Genomic DNA, 17066 nt, shown 5'->3' with positions numbered 1-17066 from the left:
GTTTGTAAAAAGTATGGGCGACTGGTCTGCTGTGTTGAATTGAGAGTTGCCCGTCCTGCAAGAGCTTTGATTTGGGGGCAATACGGGGAGTGGTTTTCTAACCCATAACCATTGTTATAACCTAAAAATGAAGGGAGATTAAGTTGCTGCTGTGGATCAGGAACAGTCCTGTGACATACTGTCTTGTTTAATCCATCTCTTTAGGTGAGTTGATCTTATTCCTGTCTTATAATGAAGAAAATTAGCCTTTGAGAGACACTAGTCTTATTATCCTTAAGTGAGAGTTAGTGACAGAGCCAAGATTTGGACCTGGTTCTAATCTACTCAAAAGCCCGTGTTCTTTTTAGTGTTTCTGGTTATCTCCGGGGAAGGAGCAAGGTCTTGTTTGTTAAGCACATCCCAAAAGATTTTGTCTGACAGACCTTATGTTTCTTAATCTCTAGTTACATGGAGAACCTGTGACTTTACCTGATTATAACTTGATTTTCAACACTTAATCAGCAAAGTAATATTGGTTCTCAGAGACCCAACCATCTGGATCTTGTTCTGACAAATAATTGTGTGAGTATCTTGGGGACCAATAAATACTTCGGTTTCTTCCAGCTCTGTGACCCTGAGACTATGAAGATTCAGGAATGGCTCCTTCCAGGGTATTTCTGGAGCATCTGCCTCCATGTGGTGGTCTTCTCCATCCGGGCTGTAATTGTTACATCCAAATAAAAAGGTTCAGGGAACCCTGAGACCAGATCCCGTGGGGGCTCTTAAATTAATTGGCATTTAATAAAAGTGTTTGCAGGAATCAGGGTGCCCATGCACACACTTGCCTGTGCTTGTGCCACACTCTTTCATCTTGACACAGGTGTGATAGAAAAGTAACAATGGTTAAGTCTTAAGAAGACACAGACTAAAAAGTTACGATATGTGGAGCAAGAATAATAGGTGGTCCCTGGCTTTGTTATTTTAGGGAGCTCTTTCCAGCAGTATCCGAATGCAGCTTGGCCAGATGATGGCTATTTCTCTCATTCTAAATGAAACTGCATGGCCTTTTTGTTCAGGGTATTTCTGGTGTGTTTCCTATAGAAAGAGATTTGTGTGGGGTCCCAAATCTCTGAGTTCCATCAGAGGTAATAGTGTGGGCGGGCGGGAGGGGGATCCATGGTATGGACTTATATGTGTGCACGTGAGCACATTGACCCAACCAAGTGGTTTGTGGCATGGCAGCGGGGGCGGGGGGAGGGGAAGAAAGGAGCAGTGTACCAGGATGAGATATAAAACAAAATGAAACAAAAGAAATGCCAAAACAGCCTATGTCATAGGATTATTATGAAAATTTACTGAAATAATATGTATCAAGTACTCTCAGCCTGGCATCTATTAAGTACTTAATAAATGCTATTCTTTATGTTTCTACTATTGCTTCTATTACTCTTAGTATAGGTTTATCAAATGTGCATGGGAGAAAGACTTCTGAATTACAAAGATATGTTGTATTTATAATATAACTGATAGAATTAGGTGATGGCTGTGATTACGGTATAATCCAGACAGTTGAAGGTTGGGTATCCATTGAGATCTTCATCGTGATTTGGCCAAAGGCATTATTTTAGACAGTAAAATGAATGTGGACTCTTTAGTGCTACTTGTTCAAAGTCTGGTGGAGAGGACAAAGTGAGTGGGCAGTGTGAAATTTGAACCTCCTTCCCGTGAGGTCTTGGGGGGGATGGCAGAGATGATCAGGCTGGCAGGGTAGAGAAACAGTTGGGATGTGAATTATGGGCCAACGAGGACAAGACTTTCCTCACCTTTGCGACCTTTCTGCCTTGTGGTGGCCATTTATGACTGGAGTGTAGATGAGGACACCCCTCAAATCAAGGGGTGGAGAGGAAATGTGCTCTAAATGGCAGTTGCGATCCTAGACACAAGATGGTCTTCACTACGAAGATCACCAATAAGTGACTTGGTCTTGTGACGAGAGAGCCTTTTTGGAGGCCAGGACAACTCGCCCGAGTTAGGGATGGCACATTATTCTTCCTGCAACTCCTAACTGATGAAAGTGGTTGGAGTTTCTTTTTCCCTGGCTCTGAAATACAAAAGGAGAAAACCTTACTCAGTAAATTATGTCATTGGAAGAATGTGTGCCGGTCACCCTATAATCCTCTCACATTCTTTAGGCTTCTCCATCGCTTACTCTGCTGCAACGTTTGAGCTTCCCAAGGAAATGGAACAATGAATACATGTGTTTCTTTTAATTTTGAATCCGATTGACTTAGCAGCCAAGTCTGTAGTGAGTAGAGGATCACGCTTATTTAAGAGGCTGTTAATCACCAATTGTAAAAGTTCCAAGTGGGACCTGATGGGCCAGAGCTTTTAGTCTTGTTGCCATTCCTTTGGAGGAAATAAGGGGAGAGGCTGCCAGCCTCCTGGTTGAGAGATGGGAGGTTCAGAAGTAGACTAGAGATCAAAGGGAGGCTTTTTGCTTATTCAGGTTTCTCTTTTTCAGGCAAAATGTGGTGTGTGAATGGTGTCCTTGTGAAAGAACAGGCTGGACTCAGGTCATGGGAGTTGATGCTGGGAAGGGGTTATATTGAGAAGGGTGTCAAAGCATCTCCTCTCCCTCTGGAGTTCCCAACCTGTTGGAATTTCGGAGCACTGTCATAGGGGTGTCTTAGGCCTCCACCTAATCTCTCTCAGTAGGTCTTGTTGGCTCCATTTGCCAGAGGATAGAAACAACAGGGGAGATCTGCTTGTAAACAGAAGTGGGTGGTGCCATTTTGTTTATCTCTCTCACCTGCGTTTTTGGATTGCATTTGAAGCTTTGACATCACAGTAGCTATGTGGTATCATCTGCTAATTTACCCGTGAGTCAGTCTGTGAAAGGGAAGGAAAAGAAAGGGGAAGGTGAGGAGGACTGCAGGGAGAATAGTTGATGAAACTCCTTGTCTCCTAAGAGGTTGCAAGTAAAATAAAAATAAATTTGAACGTTGATGGACATTGGGTCTCCAGGCCACATCACCGCAGAGGCAGGGACAAGGTAAATGAGGGGGCCTGGCTGTATGGTGTGTCTCCTCGGGCTGGCTGCATGGGCAGGGACCCATTCAGATGGTTTGATGTGGGTTTCTGTCCCAAGGGGAGCTGAACCAGAAGGAAGTGGATTGAGCAGACACCAAACTCTGGACCAGAAGAACATATTTCGTAATCAGCAGATGAAGTGAACATGGTATGAAAGGAGCCAGGAGCACAGGAGCTCTGGCCCAAGTCTGGCAGTTTGGACTCCGTATGCGCATGGGGAGGGGAGCAAGTGCCAGGAGGCTCCTTGTCTGATACACTTGGAGGGAGGCCATCCACGGTTGCCTACGAGCCTGGGCTGGGGACCGTGTAGGCACCCCTCCCTCTCTGGTAGTCTTCTTGACAGGTGGACAAGGAAGGTGGTACCGATGGGGAAACCGAAGCTCAGGAAAGCAAAGTAACCTGCAGTTTATGGAGCTGGTAAGCGGCAGATCCGGGGTGGGAATACAGGTGTTCCGTTCCAGTGTTCGGAGCACTTTCTTTCCTCACCAGCTCTAGTTTATATGTACATGCTGCACACATTTTCTTTGACAGATTTCAACGTTACCCAAGCAGAGAGATGTTTATAGTTCTGTGAATTTAACAAAATCCAATTTTCATGAGCAAATGTCCCTACCTCAATTGCTTTTGAATCGAAAAGGACGCATCTCTGTGGTGCCAACACCGGGTGGCTTTGCGGAGCTGGCCCCCAATCAGCTGTGATGATGGTCCTGTTTCATCACAGCCAGCCAGGTCACAGAGGCACGGGTTACTCAAGCAGGGTTCTTAGCACCTTTCCCTCAGGGGGAGACTGATCAGCGTTCTTCTCCTGACATGCCGGAGACAGGAAGGAGCTTGCTTTCAGGATTTGTCTTTTATGGTTCCACCAAAAGGACTAACTTGATGGCAGACAATCCTCTGGGCAAGCTGCAGATGTGGCTGGTTGAGCCACCTTTTGGCCAGGGCTGATCACGTTACCCCCTTATTAAAAGCATTCATGTTTTCCCCCTTTGTCTATGAGGTAAGGTTCAAACTTCTTTTGGAGTTCCAAGCCTCTGCGATGGGGCTGGAGCCTCCCTTTGCTCCTGGTCTCCCAGGACTCTCCATCTCAGCCACCACAGAACCAGCCTTCCAGGCCTGGTGGATGGCCTTTGCCACTGCCTTGTTGTCAGGACGCCAACTGCCCTTTGAATGTCACCTGCTCCACTACATCTGCATCCCCTTCCCCCTCAACGGTCAGCCGGGGGTTAGTCTGCTGTGACATTTTCTGCCTCTACTGGACAGGACCTCGCAGACTGCTGGGTGTGTAGTAGGGGCTCAGCGTTTGTTGACTCGAATTTGGGCTCAGGTTTTGTTTCTGCTGAGATCAGTAAGTCTCAGAGCCTAGTGCATTCACTGGAGACTCTTTGGAAGGATCTTCCTCTGTCTTCTTCCTCCTTTCCACCATGAAATCGAGTGAAACAGGAGTGTGGGGCTGGGAGTTAGAGAAACCAGGATACTAGTTCTGATCTTCTCTCCAGCCTCTGTGACCTGGGCCAGAACAGCCTCAGTTTCTCTAGCTATGAGATGAGTGTGAGCTCAACGACCCTCCGTGCATGCTAAGCCAGGTGGGCACTAGCCTTGTGCATCCACACCCTTGTGGAAAGGGTGTGCCCTTTCCACCCCAGTGGCCTCCTTGTCTTTGGTCCCATACGGTTCTGTCTGCTGTTGAGTGGGGCCCTTTTGTCCGTTTCATGAGAATGGCCCTAACTGCACCCAACATGAGCAGCAGCTTCAAAGCCTCCAATTAATCAGATAGCATCCACTCCCCTGAGATCCCAGAGATCCCACAATCTAAATGTTCTTTGAATCTCCACTGGCATCTTGATGATTTTTCTCCTATTACATAGGATGACCGGACAAGATTGATGATACCAATATCGTTTCTCAGTGCTTTCCTCCTCAGACCTGCCACTGTCGTGAAAGATTGTTTTTGAATTTCCTGTGTATCACTCCCACAGTGGGTCCTCTTTTATTAGCATTTAACTTTATTTTATTAAAGATAACAGTGTAATTGGGAGTCGGTTCTTCAGGTTGAGGTGATTTAAGAGAAAACAAATCTTACCCATTTACGCTAATTCTGTGTCTATGATGTCTGTGATATTTATGGCATTAATTTTGCAGGCAATGTATTGTGTGCCAGAACAGCAAGTTCTATACATGAATGGTGGTGCTTTGACTGAAGTATGTGTCCCGTGGTAGCTGTGTCCTCAGGCGTGGAGCTAGCCATGCACGCAGATTAAATGACCGAGTGAGTATTCAGAAACGTCAGGCCCCAGCAGGCGGCCAGGGGAGGCCAGCATGGACAGGCTAGACCAGTGTTCGCGATGTACCTCTCGTTCATCTCTTCTGTCCGTTCCTGCTTCGGCCACACTCTGGTTCTGCTCTTTGGTTGCTCCCCTGGGTCATTACAAAAGGCTCTGTTTGGTTTCCTGGTTGTACACAGCTAATCCATCCTGTACGTGCCCACCAGCCCCACTTCCTGCCTAGTCATCCCCATGCTCAGAGATCCTCATTGCTCCCCGTTGCCTGAGTAAGAAGATGACCCTCGGCCTGGCGTCCCAGCCCCTCTTGACGGTACCTGCTGAACTCCTCTGATACTTCTCTGCCCCTCTGTCTGGTTCCCTTGCATCCGCAGCGTGTTGCCACTCCCCCACCTCTCGCATACTCATCCTCCCTTGAACCCCCAGCCTTTAGGGATCTCTTCCTCTTCCAAACCTTGCAACTCTCTCTGTGGCCTCATGTACGCGTTATGTGGTGCCGTGTAACAGATTGCTCCACGATTTAGAGCAACAAACGTATATTGTCTCTCATAATTTCTGAAGGTCAAGAGGCCGGAAGTGGCTGAGGCGGTAGGTGGTTGTGGCTCAGGATTTCTCAGGAGATTGTCGTCAGGCTGTTGCTCAGAACCGCAGCCATCTGAGGTGTTGGCTGGGGGTGGAGGATCCACTTCCAGGCTCACTCAAGAAGAGGCTCTTGGCGAGAGGCCTCAGTCCTTCTCCACTTGGTCCTCACCACAGGGCTGCTCAATGACATGGCAGCTGGCTTATCCAAAGTGCGCGGTCAGAGACACTAAGATGGAAGCTGTAATGCCTTTTGTAACCTAATCTTGGAAGTAAAAACCGGCACATCTGTTGGGTACACTGGCCAACCTTGGTACATCATGGAAGATGACCACTCGAAAATGTGACTGACAGAAGGTGAGGTCATTGGGAGCCACCTTGGAGGTTGGCTACCACACCTGCCTTGCCTTTTTGCCTGTTGATAGTGTTTCTCCAGCTGGCCTGGGGACTGTTAGAGACCAGAGAGTGGTCTCATTCACTGCCATTGCTCAGATACTTCAACGTGCTTTTTCATGGAGATGCTTATTTTGTTTTCACAGTAACCTGTTGGGCTTTTAAAAAACTAATTAATTAAAATGGAAGCAGGAAACCAAGGCCCAGAGTGTCTTGGCTTAATCTAAGTCAATCAGGTACTATATGATAGTTTGTGAATTCACTCCTGGGTCTTTCTGATCTAAAACTTAGGTTTTTTGCATTTTACAAATGATTTGCTGATTTTGACTTCTGTAAAATATTGGCTACAACCTGCTTCTTATCTATCAGCTTTGGTGATAATTAAGAGGAACAGCGTGGTGGCACCCGACGATGCAGGGAAGTGTTTGTATGAAGCAATTCCAGGATAGGAAGTTATTTCTAAGAGGTTGTCCTAATCAACTGAAACCTCATCTTCTGGGCTTTCATTTATTCAGCAGCTGTTTAATCAAAGCCCTTGATTTATCTGACTGTTCTACTGAGTAGGGCAGATTAAGAGGCCCATATGAGCACCATGTTTCAACAGGTTTTTCATTCTCGGTCCTCCGGGGGAGGTCTCGCCTGGCTCCGTCCATGACAAGACACTGGCTACCACAAAACCTTGCTCATCTGTTTCAAACATAATGAGAACAGACTCTGGGGTTCCTAGGTTTGGTGGGATGAAGCCATAATCTAAATTGGGATATCTCCTGATAAATTGTCCTAGATACTGTGCCTCAGTTCACAGGGAGGTTGGTGTGATGATGGGGTTGGGGGGAGGGGAGAAAAGAGAAATAAAAAGGGGAAAAAGGAAAAGGAAAGTCCTCACTGTACCCTCGAACACAAAGTTATGGTGGTTGAATTAAAGGAGCTTTGATTTTCTTTTTCATTTTGAACAAAACTCTGGCCCCCAGAGTTGACTTTCAAAGTGGGGAATGAGTACAAGTGTTCCTAATTTTAGTCCTTCTTCCTTTATTCTCTGCAGAAAGGGGAACACAGCAGGTGGCCTTCTAAAACTTGACCGCCTCGAGTTTTTGTGTTCCCTCTCATGATCATCTTTTATGTCCGTGGGGGGGCATTTAGACTTATTCCAGTAGTAATTCTCCTTTGGATTTTTAACTTCTGGGCAAAAGATACTTTTTCTTCTTTTAAAGTTCTTGATTTAGGTCTGTCTGCCACCCCCCCCCCCCCCCCCCCCCCGCCCCTTAGGCCTGGAAAAGTTTTCAGTGTTGTTTTTCAAGCACTTTTCTATATCTCTGCATAGGCATGCTTTTCATTTTTTTTTTTCCCTGTCGCAGCCATTGAGTGGTTTAAATATTACATGTCTCACCACACTGAATTTTCCCAAAATTGTGGAATTTCTTGGATCTCTTTAAAGAGTCCAAAAATACTGGGGAGGAAGAGAGGAGTAAGAAAGGGATTTGTAAAAGAATTGGGAATGAGCTTTCTCAGATACTTTCATACTCCTGGGTGTTTATAAGTTGTTTTCCGCATAGATTGACATCTTCTTGAGCTGAGTACTCTGAGTCAAATTCTTTTCTCTGGAGCTGTGAGGCAGTTCCCATTCTGACGACAGTAGAATTCTGTCTTAGGACTTTGTTTTCAGGTTTGCATGTCTCTCTCTATATATGCAAATCATACTTAAATCTTTATGTGGAGACATGGCCTCAAGCACAAAATATTTCCAGAAACGTCTGTATACATTTGCAGTTCCTTCTCACTCTCACCTCCACTATCAGTGGGCATTTAAACATGCAGGGGAGCAGTTATAAGTCCTTGAGAGAAGTTACCTGGTCAGGGAGCTTTGGTCAGTTCAGGTACATTTTAGGGGGCCCAGCCAGACACAGTTCCTGGGCATGCCACAGGTAAGACATGCCCAGCAGAAAGAAAACACAGTTTGGAGCAGGAAGATGAGCATCCCTTTTGGTAGGATTTCCTTAGCACTGAAGGGGCTGCTTTGCCCCTAGAAGGCAAGAGCACAAACCCAGACGGTATATGCAAAAGGACTTAAGAGGACCCAGTATATTGGCCTCAGTACGTTCTGATGTGAATACCCTCACTTACAGCAAACACGCCAGCAGTCATAATTATTAGTGTGTAAAGCACTTAGCTGTTTGTCTAGCACTGTCTTGGGTTTTACCTTCCTCGGCTTCACAGAATCCCTGCCTGCGACTCTGCTCCCTCACCACTACGAAGTAAGTCCTGCTCAGTGGCTACATGACGTACATAGCTCAAGCTGGGAAAGTAGAATTTCAAACCCAAGCCTTTTCGACTTCTCATTTAGCACACTTACCTGCCTCTCTGTCCCTAACCTAACTGTGCATTCACTAGCTTGACTTCATAAGAGAAGAATAATATACTTTTGGTTCTATTACTACTTCTTTCTACCACCCCTGCTCCCATATTTCATGAGGTCAAGGCCACAGATGCTTTTATATTTCTAGTTTCTATTCCATTCTCAGAATATGACAGACATTGGAAATCATGGTAGTTTAAAATATGCCCACAAATCTTTGACAGTCCCTTCAAAAGATGGAGCCTATTCTCCTGGAATGTGGGTTGGACTTAGTGACCCATTTCTAACAAGTAGAAAAAAGTGAAAATGGCAATGAGTATCTTTAGAGATTAGATCATAAAAGGCACTGTGGCTTCCTCCTTGCTCCCTCTACTGGATCGCTCACTCTGAGGGAAGGTAGCTGCATGTTATGAGGACACTTAGGATGTCCTATCCCTATGTAGAGGCCTACTGAAAGATAAGAAACACTTGTTTTAAGTTCTGGGTGTTCTATTACATAATAGTGCAGGAACTAATATAGAATTGGATGAAACTCACCTAAAGAGTTCTAGGCTCATGATGATTCTGGTCATTAATGTTAGTGACTCAGGGATTCGAACTGTGATCTGTAGACACTGGCTATTTCTCTGTTTTCTTTCAACTCTGAAAAAGTGTGCAACAGTTCCGAGGTTTTCCCAAAATACATAATCACCTGGGGATCATTTAAAAACCCACAATCCAGTTCAATGAAATAGAGCATCCTGAGGATAGCATTTTGGAATTTATATTTTAAAAAACGGAGATGACTCAGATGCAGACAGCCATCGCCTGTCCAAGGAGTATTGTTTGGGAACCACTGGACCGGAATGCTTTTCCCTTTTTTCAGTTCTGATCATCGAGAGTTTGCTATGGATAATTGCGTTCAGTTCTCTTGCTGGGTCTCATCCTAAAGTCTTCTGTAGTAGGGGAGCATGCCTTGGAACGAAGAACAACCATTGTCAGATCTGCAGGGAAATTCCCCCACTCAAGCCCCATCTTGTGTTTGGCCTGGAGCCCGTGTCAGACCAGGTTTGGGAGACTGCCTAGGCACTGCATGGGACCAAGAGCAGAGAACAGAGACAGGTTCCAGTGTAAATGTTGAGTCTAATACCTGGTATTAGTCTCAAAATCAGGCATGTTTATGTCAGAGTGTCTCCCCGTGTATACAGATTGCAGAAGGCCCCTTTGGGAAAGGAAGGAGCACAGAAGAGAATCGGTAGCTATGGTGAGTGCTGTCTGGGGGAAACGTTGGGGCCTTCTGAAATGAAGGAAGAAGTCCCAGTCCCATACTCTGGTCACTAGATACTGGCAGAGTTGTGGCACAAACAGGGCATATTCTAAAGGCGTGTTTTTATTTCTTCAATGAAAGGTTATAGTCCTAATAGAAAATCAGTTCTTCATCCAACGTGGGTACTCCTGGGTCCAGGTCTCTGCTCTGTGATGGACAAGCCTTTGCCACAACGGTGGAGTTGAAACTGGGCCTGGAGTCCACACCTGCATATTCGTCTGGCTTCTTGGAGTCTTGTGGACAGTGGCTGAGGAGAAATAATGCAGACGACATCTAATAAATGAAAATGTAAATTTTTGGTAAAAGCCTAAATATGACTCCGATCCTCAAAAAAAACAAACAAAAGAAACAAAATTAGTTCTTCAAACATTATTACTGTGCACTGGGTGTAGTTTCTGTGACGTATACCATGTGGATGTCTATGCCAAATGCAGTGTTTATTGTCTGATTTGGAATTTTTTAAAGGGAGAAAGTCTGGGTGGTCAAGTATACCCATTTCCCCTGTGAGCTCTGATCTAGAATCTCTCCTGGCACTAAGTAAGTAAGTGTGTAGCCCTGGAAAAGTTACTTTCCTGCTGTAGGGCTCAAGTCTTTTCGTTGGAGAAGGGAGAGATGTGGACAGATGATCCACAGTCTCATCTAAACAGGTGAATCAGTTCAGCATCGTGTTCCTTGTCGAGGGCGGCTCTGACGAAACCTCACAGACTGGGTGGCCTAAACAACAGATTTCTTTTCTCGCATTACTGGAGGCTGGAAATCCAAGATCAAGGTGTCAGCAGGTTTAATTTCTCCTGAGACCTCTCTCCCTGTCTTGCAAATGGCTTTCTTCTCACTGTATCCTCACCTGGCCTTTTTTGTCTGTGTACGTGGGTTCCCCTTGTCTCTGTGCGTGTCCAGTTTCCTCCTCTTATGGGGACACTTGTCGGATCTGATGAGTGCCCACACTGGTGGCCTGATTTTAACTTAGTTTCTTTAAAGTCCCATCTTTAAATACAGTCACATTCGGAGATCCGGGGGGATTAGAGCTTCAAAATAGTGAATTGGGGGGAATACAGCCCATAACAAGCATCTGGATTACCTTCACAATTATTAGAGACCCACTGTGAAGCACTGGCCGGGCATAGATGCGGGGCACCCTCGGGTATCTACGGTAGAGGTAGGAGAGACTGATAAACCCCCTGAAGACATCTGGTCTTTTCCCTGCCTTTCCAGAAACAAGTTCTGACATTATCTCTGCGTGTCAGAAGAGTCAAAGTTAAGGTCACTGAATGCTGGTAATAAAGGAGACCTTCGAGTAATGGTTCTGTTTAACATTAGAAGAAGTAGAAGGCCAGAGGGGGATGGCACTAGGTTTATAATCAGGTCTCTTGATTTGTGATCCCATTACATCTGCTCAAAGACAAATCAGAGCATATAACCATAGTTTCTGACTTCGGTGCTGCCTCCAGTACCTCTGAGACACCCCAACTTAGGTGCTGTGACATTTTCCCAAGCTCCGAGGAGGGGAGGTATAACAGTACTTCACTGGGATGTGCTAAGAACATTTCCCAAAATAGTGACATTCTGTAATCAAAAGCTTTTTGTCCAGGAGAGGGCTTTTTTCAACACTTTCTTCTTGGTCTCCCAAGCCGGGCAGATCTCTCACCATGAGACAGAGGATCAAGGGTAGTAAATCTGTAAATTGGCAGATTTTTGTTATATTTAAACAGGTGAAGAACAGCGAGAAACAATAATAGAAGTGATCCACTGAATTTTCTACTTTAATTCTGGGGTTAGGACTGGGAGCGATGATGTCTAATACTTCTAGAAACCCACAGACTGTTGAAATATTTTAAGTAATTACATCAAATTGTTATTAATTCTTTCTGGAGTCTGTAAGTGGCTTGAAAATCAGAGATGTGACCTAGCACTTTCCCTGGGTTAAGTGGAATACAATTTGCAAATATTGTTACATACTTTCAAGAATTTTTTTTAAAAGATGGTGGGTAAATCAAATAAGAATAATCCTATCAATTATCTGTACCTGTGATAGGAAACAATTGCTTACCTAAATCAATAGATATTTCCATTTGTCCCATGAAAGAAGTTGTGTGAGCGTCACATTGGTATTCCACGTTTGTCTTACTCCCGTGATAAATAATATATCCTTGTTCACCTCCTGAGAGAGAGGCTGCCAGCTTTTCCCAGAGTCTGAAACAAGGACATCTGTGTTGAAGCATTGGCCACCTATTATTTATAAAGTGAGTCATCTGAATGCAAAAATAGAGGTATCTTTTAATACTGTATAAGAATGATTTGCCACTTTTATTGTATGCCTGCTGTTCATGAGACACAATATTTGCACCACAGACCCACTCCGTGTTTTCAGAGGGTTCCAGAATGATTCTTTCATTCAGCAAATATTTAGCGAGGCTTCCTGTGCTGGCCACGAGCCACAGAGCAGCGAACCACAGCAACAAAGACGTGCTCCTGCTCTCAGGGAGTTTTTATTTTACTGAGAAAGGCCTTTGTAAGATGATTTCGCTTTTGAAAGTAAAACTGCAAGTCAGGCTAAAGTTCCCAAAAAAAAAGGAACGTGATTCTAGGAAGCTACAGGAGCAGGTAACCAAGGAGCCTGCCTGGCCCCAGGCTGGAAGGCTTCCCTGGGAACCTTGTTCTGGGGTGAGAAATGAAAGGGAAGGGGGAAGACAGGATGAAAAACTCAGGTTGCAAAGGAGAGGATTTTTGTGTGTCTTCTTTTTTTTCTCTGGTGTGACTTTGGGAGAAAAAAAAATAACTTCACCTCTTTGGGCCTCACATCCTTATTTGCATGAATCACAGAATCTGAGGGACCTCAGAGTCCCTGAACTAGATTCTTTCATTTACACAAATTGCCCAAGCAGCTACTGTGTACCGGGTAATCTGGTCCTGACTGAATTTAACTGGGATCATTCACCCCCAGCAGCTGGATCCAGCAGCAGAGACAAACTGATGAGGCAGCCAGTTGTGGTGTTGTGGTGTGCGTGTCCGGGGAAGACAGGTGACAGTGGATTAGCCCTGATGGGAGGGGAATGGCAGCCTGAAGGACTTCACGGCCTAAGAGACCTTTCACCAGAAAGCAGGGTGAAGTCAGCCTGGGCAGCCAGCATGGTATGAAACAATCCATGGAGATTGGAAATATTCACTGGGACCATAATGAGTGTCCTTAGTCCTTACTCTGTACTCTGAAGTATTGATAGCATAGGCATGTCCTTTTGGGATTCTGCGTGCACCCCAGTTTCCAAGGTGATTACGAAAATCCTTGCCCCTAATCTCCTTGCTGTGTGAGGGTGGGGAAGCGTGGAAACGGTTCCTGTGCTCTGGCTTGGTTTCCCATCTGTTAGAAAGTGCCCTTTACACAGCAGGGTTCTAGCGACTTAATTATTGTTTGTAGGATATTTAGAAGTTCAGGTCAAGGATGAATTTCTGTTGCAAAACTGAAGGCACACGGGTAAGATGTTTAAAAATGAAGTGATGGGATGTCTGGGTGGCTCAGCGGTTGAGCGTCTGCCTTTGGCTCAGGTCGTGATCTTGGGGACCTGGGATCGAGTCCCACATCGGGCTCCCTGCGAGGAGCCTGCTTCTCCCTCTGCCTGTGTCTCTGCCACTCTCTTTGTGTCTCTCGTGAATAAAAAAATATAATCTTTAAGAAAATTAAAAAATAAAAATACTAAAAATGAAGTGCAAGGTTTTGTTTTAGGGTTTTTGGGGATTTGGTTTCATTTTGTTCTTGTAGGGAAGGATCTTGATGGCTTTTCTGTGCTTCATAGTTGGGTCAGATTGCCAGGATATTTTGTTATCCACCAGAGAAAGACAAGGAGAGCTTTCTTAGAGAGGCTCTAAAATTATTTTCTGTTTATTCTCTTAAGTATTTGGCTTGAATAGGAAGTAGAGTCTCCTTGCCAAGATACGGTTAGCGTTCCGGCGGTGTTTTAAAAGCTGGCCAAGGGATTGGCATGAGAGGAGAAAGCCCACGCAACGTGAAGTGTTGCTGGAAACTGGGTTGTGGTCGCTTAGTCTAAATGTGATGAGGAACAGAACAAAACGAAATTAACAGGATTGATTTTAAAATTTGTTCCCTTTCTTACCTTCCGAAAGGACTCGAAGGTCTTGAAGGGAAAAAAGTCTGAGTGTAGCATAACCATTAAAATACAGAACAAAGCCGAAACATCATGAGAAGTTTTGTATAGCAGCAGCTGGTTTTTTGTTTGCCCTTTTTTTTTTTTTTTTTTTAAATCAAGGTATATAACTATTGTTAGTATTGTTATTGTTTGGGGGCATGAATTTTAGGTGAAAGATTCCTGGCAGTCTAAGCAAAAAAAGGAAAAATGGTTGCCTAGCAACTTGCATTGACTGATAAAAAAGAAAGCAGATCAGTCTGTCAAGGGATCTATTCTTTAATATATTGATTATGCCAATTTATATACTGTAAACATTGAAACATAGAATTTTCCATAACTTCCATAAATTTTCCAGTCAATGTAAACTCTCCTTGGTGAGACAGTTTTTTGTTTTTTTTTTTACATTGACCTTCCGTAAACTCTTATACTGGGTTGAAGGCATTTCTTACATGGGGACATAGCTAAGGCAGTCCAGGTTCGCAGTTTTCTATTATGATCTGATACAAGGAAAAATACCAATAAGTGGATGGATATTACCCTGTTTCAATCAGTGTTTTAAAGCCTGTGTGTTCACAAGAATGGCTTGGGGCCCTTGTTAAAACATAGATCCAATGCCTGCTCCAGATTTGCTGAATTGAAGTCTCTAGGAAGGGGCCTCGGTGTATATTTAACAAATGCACCAGGTGATTTCTTATGCTCCAGCAAGTTTAGGGAGCACTGCCACAAATGGTTTTCCTTGACTGTTTTTCCCTCTCAGCTGGGCTTTGTAACAGTCATTTTGAGCATAAATTGTGATAGGAGCCTGAGGCAAGAGAGGGGACGAAGCCCAGCAGAGCCAGTTTAATTAGCTGGTCTGGAGCCATAATGTCATTCCCCTTCCTCAAGTCCTGGTGCTTCAGGATGCTGCCCATCAGTTCCCCCCAGGGGCCTTCTCATCTGTAATGCCATTGATCCTTGTAACATCTCCCGTGTGGTGGGTGCAGAACAAGTATAACACCGTATTTCATCCATTTTCAGATGCAATTTTCCCACAGTTTTACATCTCTAAAATGAGTACGCATTTTAGAATTCTGGCGGCACTTTTTTTTTTGGTCTTAGTGATCTATAAAATAATAGTGCATCTTTATAGTCAAAGGTCTTAAAGATCTGATAAACCATAGTTGCTCCTTTTACAGATGATGAGGCATCTGAGACATTAAGAAGGCGATGTGACCATGGAGCTCTGCCACCGGTTGGGGGAGCCCAGCCTCAGACCCAGCTCTCTGTCCTTGCAGTAGTTGTTAATAGCCAAGTAACCAGTTACCCCAAGACTTAGTGGCTTAAAACAGCATTTGAAAATTTTCTTCTCTCCTAAGTTTTCTTGGGACCAGGCATTCAGGATGGGCCTAGCTGGGGCCTCTTATGAAGTTGCAGGTATAGCATTGGTTGATTATTCATCTGTGAGCTCAACTGGGGCCGGAAGTTCTATATAGGCTGGCTCACTCACGTGGTTGGCCAGTTGCTGCTGACATTGTGTGGATTCCTCAGTTCATCTCCAGGTGGGCCTCTCCACTAGCTCTTCCTAGTATCTACAACATAGGGACCAGCTTCTCCCAGAGCAAGTGCTCCAAGGGACCGAGGTGGGAAAATGTTGAGTGCCTTTTATGACCTCACTTCAAACGTTTCATACTGTCACTGCTTACATAATCAATTTGCCACCCAGACCTGACTCTATTCAAGGAAACTGCACAAGGGCATGGATATCAGAAAGTTGAGGCTCACTGGGGGCTGGCTGTTTCCTTCACACCACACTGCTTTTCCAATATTGTGCTTTCCTGATCAGCTTGGCCCTCTCATAGTCTTAGGTCAGGTTCTTGAATTGAATGAATGAAAACTCTTGGGGATTTATGTCCCATTCTGGCACTCGTGAAATTTTAATGTGCCTACAAATTCTCTGGGCCTCCCGTTAAAACACAGACTCCGATCCAGAAGGTCTTTATAAAGGCAGCCTGAGATCCTGCGTTCTGACCAGCTCCCATATAATGCCCTGCTTCTGGCTTTCTTCCTTTCTTTTTGTCTGAGGTACAGATGGTCTGGGGAGGAGGAACCAGGGGAACCAGCCTGTTTCACTAAGTTAGTTGAGGGGAGGAGAGGTATGAAGCTGCTGGGAGCCCCCTGCATTATTAGGTAGGCAGCTCACTGCAGCTGTGAGCCTCTTCACGGTGAAGGTCAGGTTTCAGACAGCAACAGCTGGGTGCTCAAAATGGCGAGGTAATTAGCTTGTGGGAGGTGGGGGGGTGCTGGAGCATAAACAGTACTTAAAACAGAACGTGTCAATGCATTATTCAGAGCTCAGATGCCCATCGGTGGTTCCTCCCGTCCTTTCTCGCCTCCCCTCTCCCTCTTATGCACACACATTGGCACTTGGGTAAACTCTAGATCCACAGTATTATTTCCCTGAATAACCTGAAAATCAGAGCTGAAATCCTATAAATGCTCACACTTTAAGCTGCTTTGCTATGATCTAGAATGTGGGGCCTTGGCACTCTGCCTTTCTTCTTGCCCATGGCAAACCTTCTGCCCCGTGTCTTTCTACACGTCGGTTAAGAGGAGCGTGTTAGACTGTTTGGCAAGGGAGGGGTTCATCTCTCTCTCTCTGTCATCCCACATGCACATGCATGTATTATAAATGGATAGAAGAGTGAAGAAACCAGCCTCACACGTATAGGAGGGACCTTGAAACTTGTGATGAACACAGGGACCTCCGTCTTCACGTATCTAGTGGTCCCGGGGGACCAAGTTTATCACCTACCGTTTCCTTCTCAGCCGTGCCAGTCTCTAACTGTAGAAGCTGAAAATTCTGTTTACTGAGTGCCTACTGTGTGCCAAGCATGTACACCATCCATCTTCCAAGACCTGAGAGGAACGTACGTATCACCCTCAGTTTGCAGAAGAGGAAACCAAGCCTG

General features: G+C 45.0%; 1 protein-coding gene and 1 long non-coding RNA gene across 5 annotated transcripts in view; one reads left to right on the top strand and one right to left on the bottom strand.

The window, feature by feature from the left end:
* Window positions 1-17066, top strand: part of MB21D2 (Mab-21 domain containing 2) — a 108613-nt gene that overhangs the window by 59023 nt on the left and 32524 nt on the right. Inside the window, exon 1 of one of the 4 annotated variants that reach the window (XM_035710320.2) lies at window positions 5232-5335. The exons of the other annotated variants lie outside the window; for them this stretch is intronic. The gene's annotated coding sequence lies outside the window, so the exon portion shown is untranslated. Of the gene's footprint in view, window positions 1-5231; window positions 5336-17066 lie in introns of those variants that run through there. 4 annotated transcript variants of the gene reach the window in all.
* LOC112645841 (uncharacterized) lies at window positions 9913-15745 on the bottom strand. Its single transcript, XR_003127285.3, has 3 exons — window positions 15605-15745; window positions 12027-12169; window positions 9913-10226 (listed from the first exon to the last, which is right to left on the bottom strand). It is a non-coding gene; the product is annotated as an uncharacterized LOC112645841 (long non-coding RNA).

This window comes from Canis lupus, chromosome 34 (genome assembly GCF_003254725.2).
Source record: "Canis lupus dingo isolate Sandy chromosome 34, ASM325472v2, whole genome shotgun sequence".
NCBI classification, from domain to species: Eukaryota; Metazoa; Chordata; class Mammalia; order Carnivora; family Canidae; genus Canis; species Canis lupus.
The sequence above is the reverse complement of the archived record's forward strand: the minus strand, read 5'-3'. Positions and strand labels throughout refer to the sequence as shown.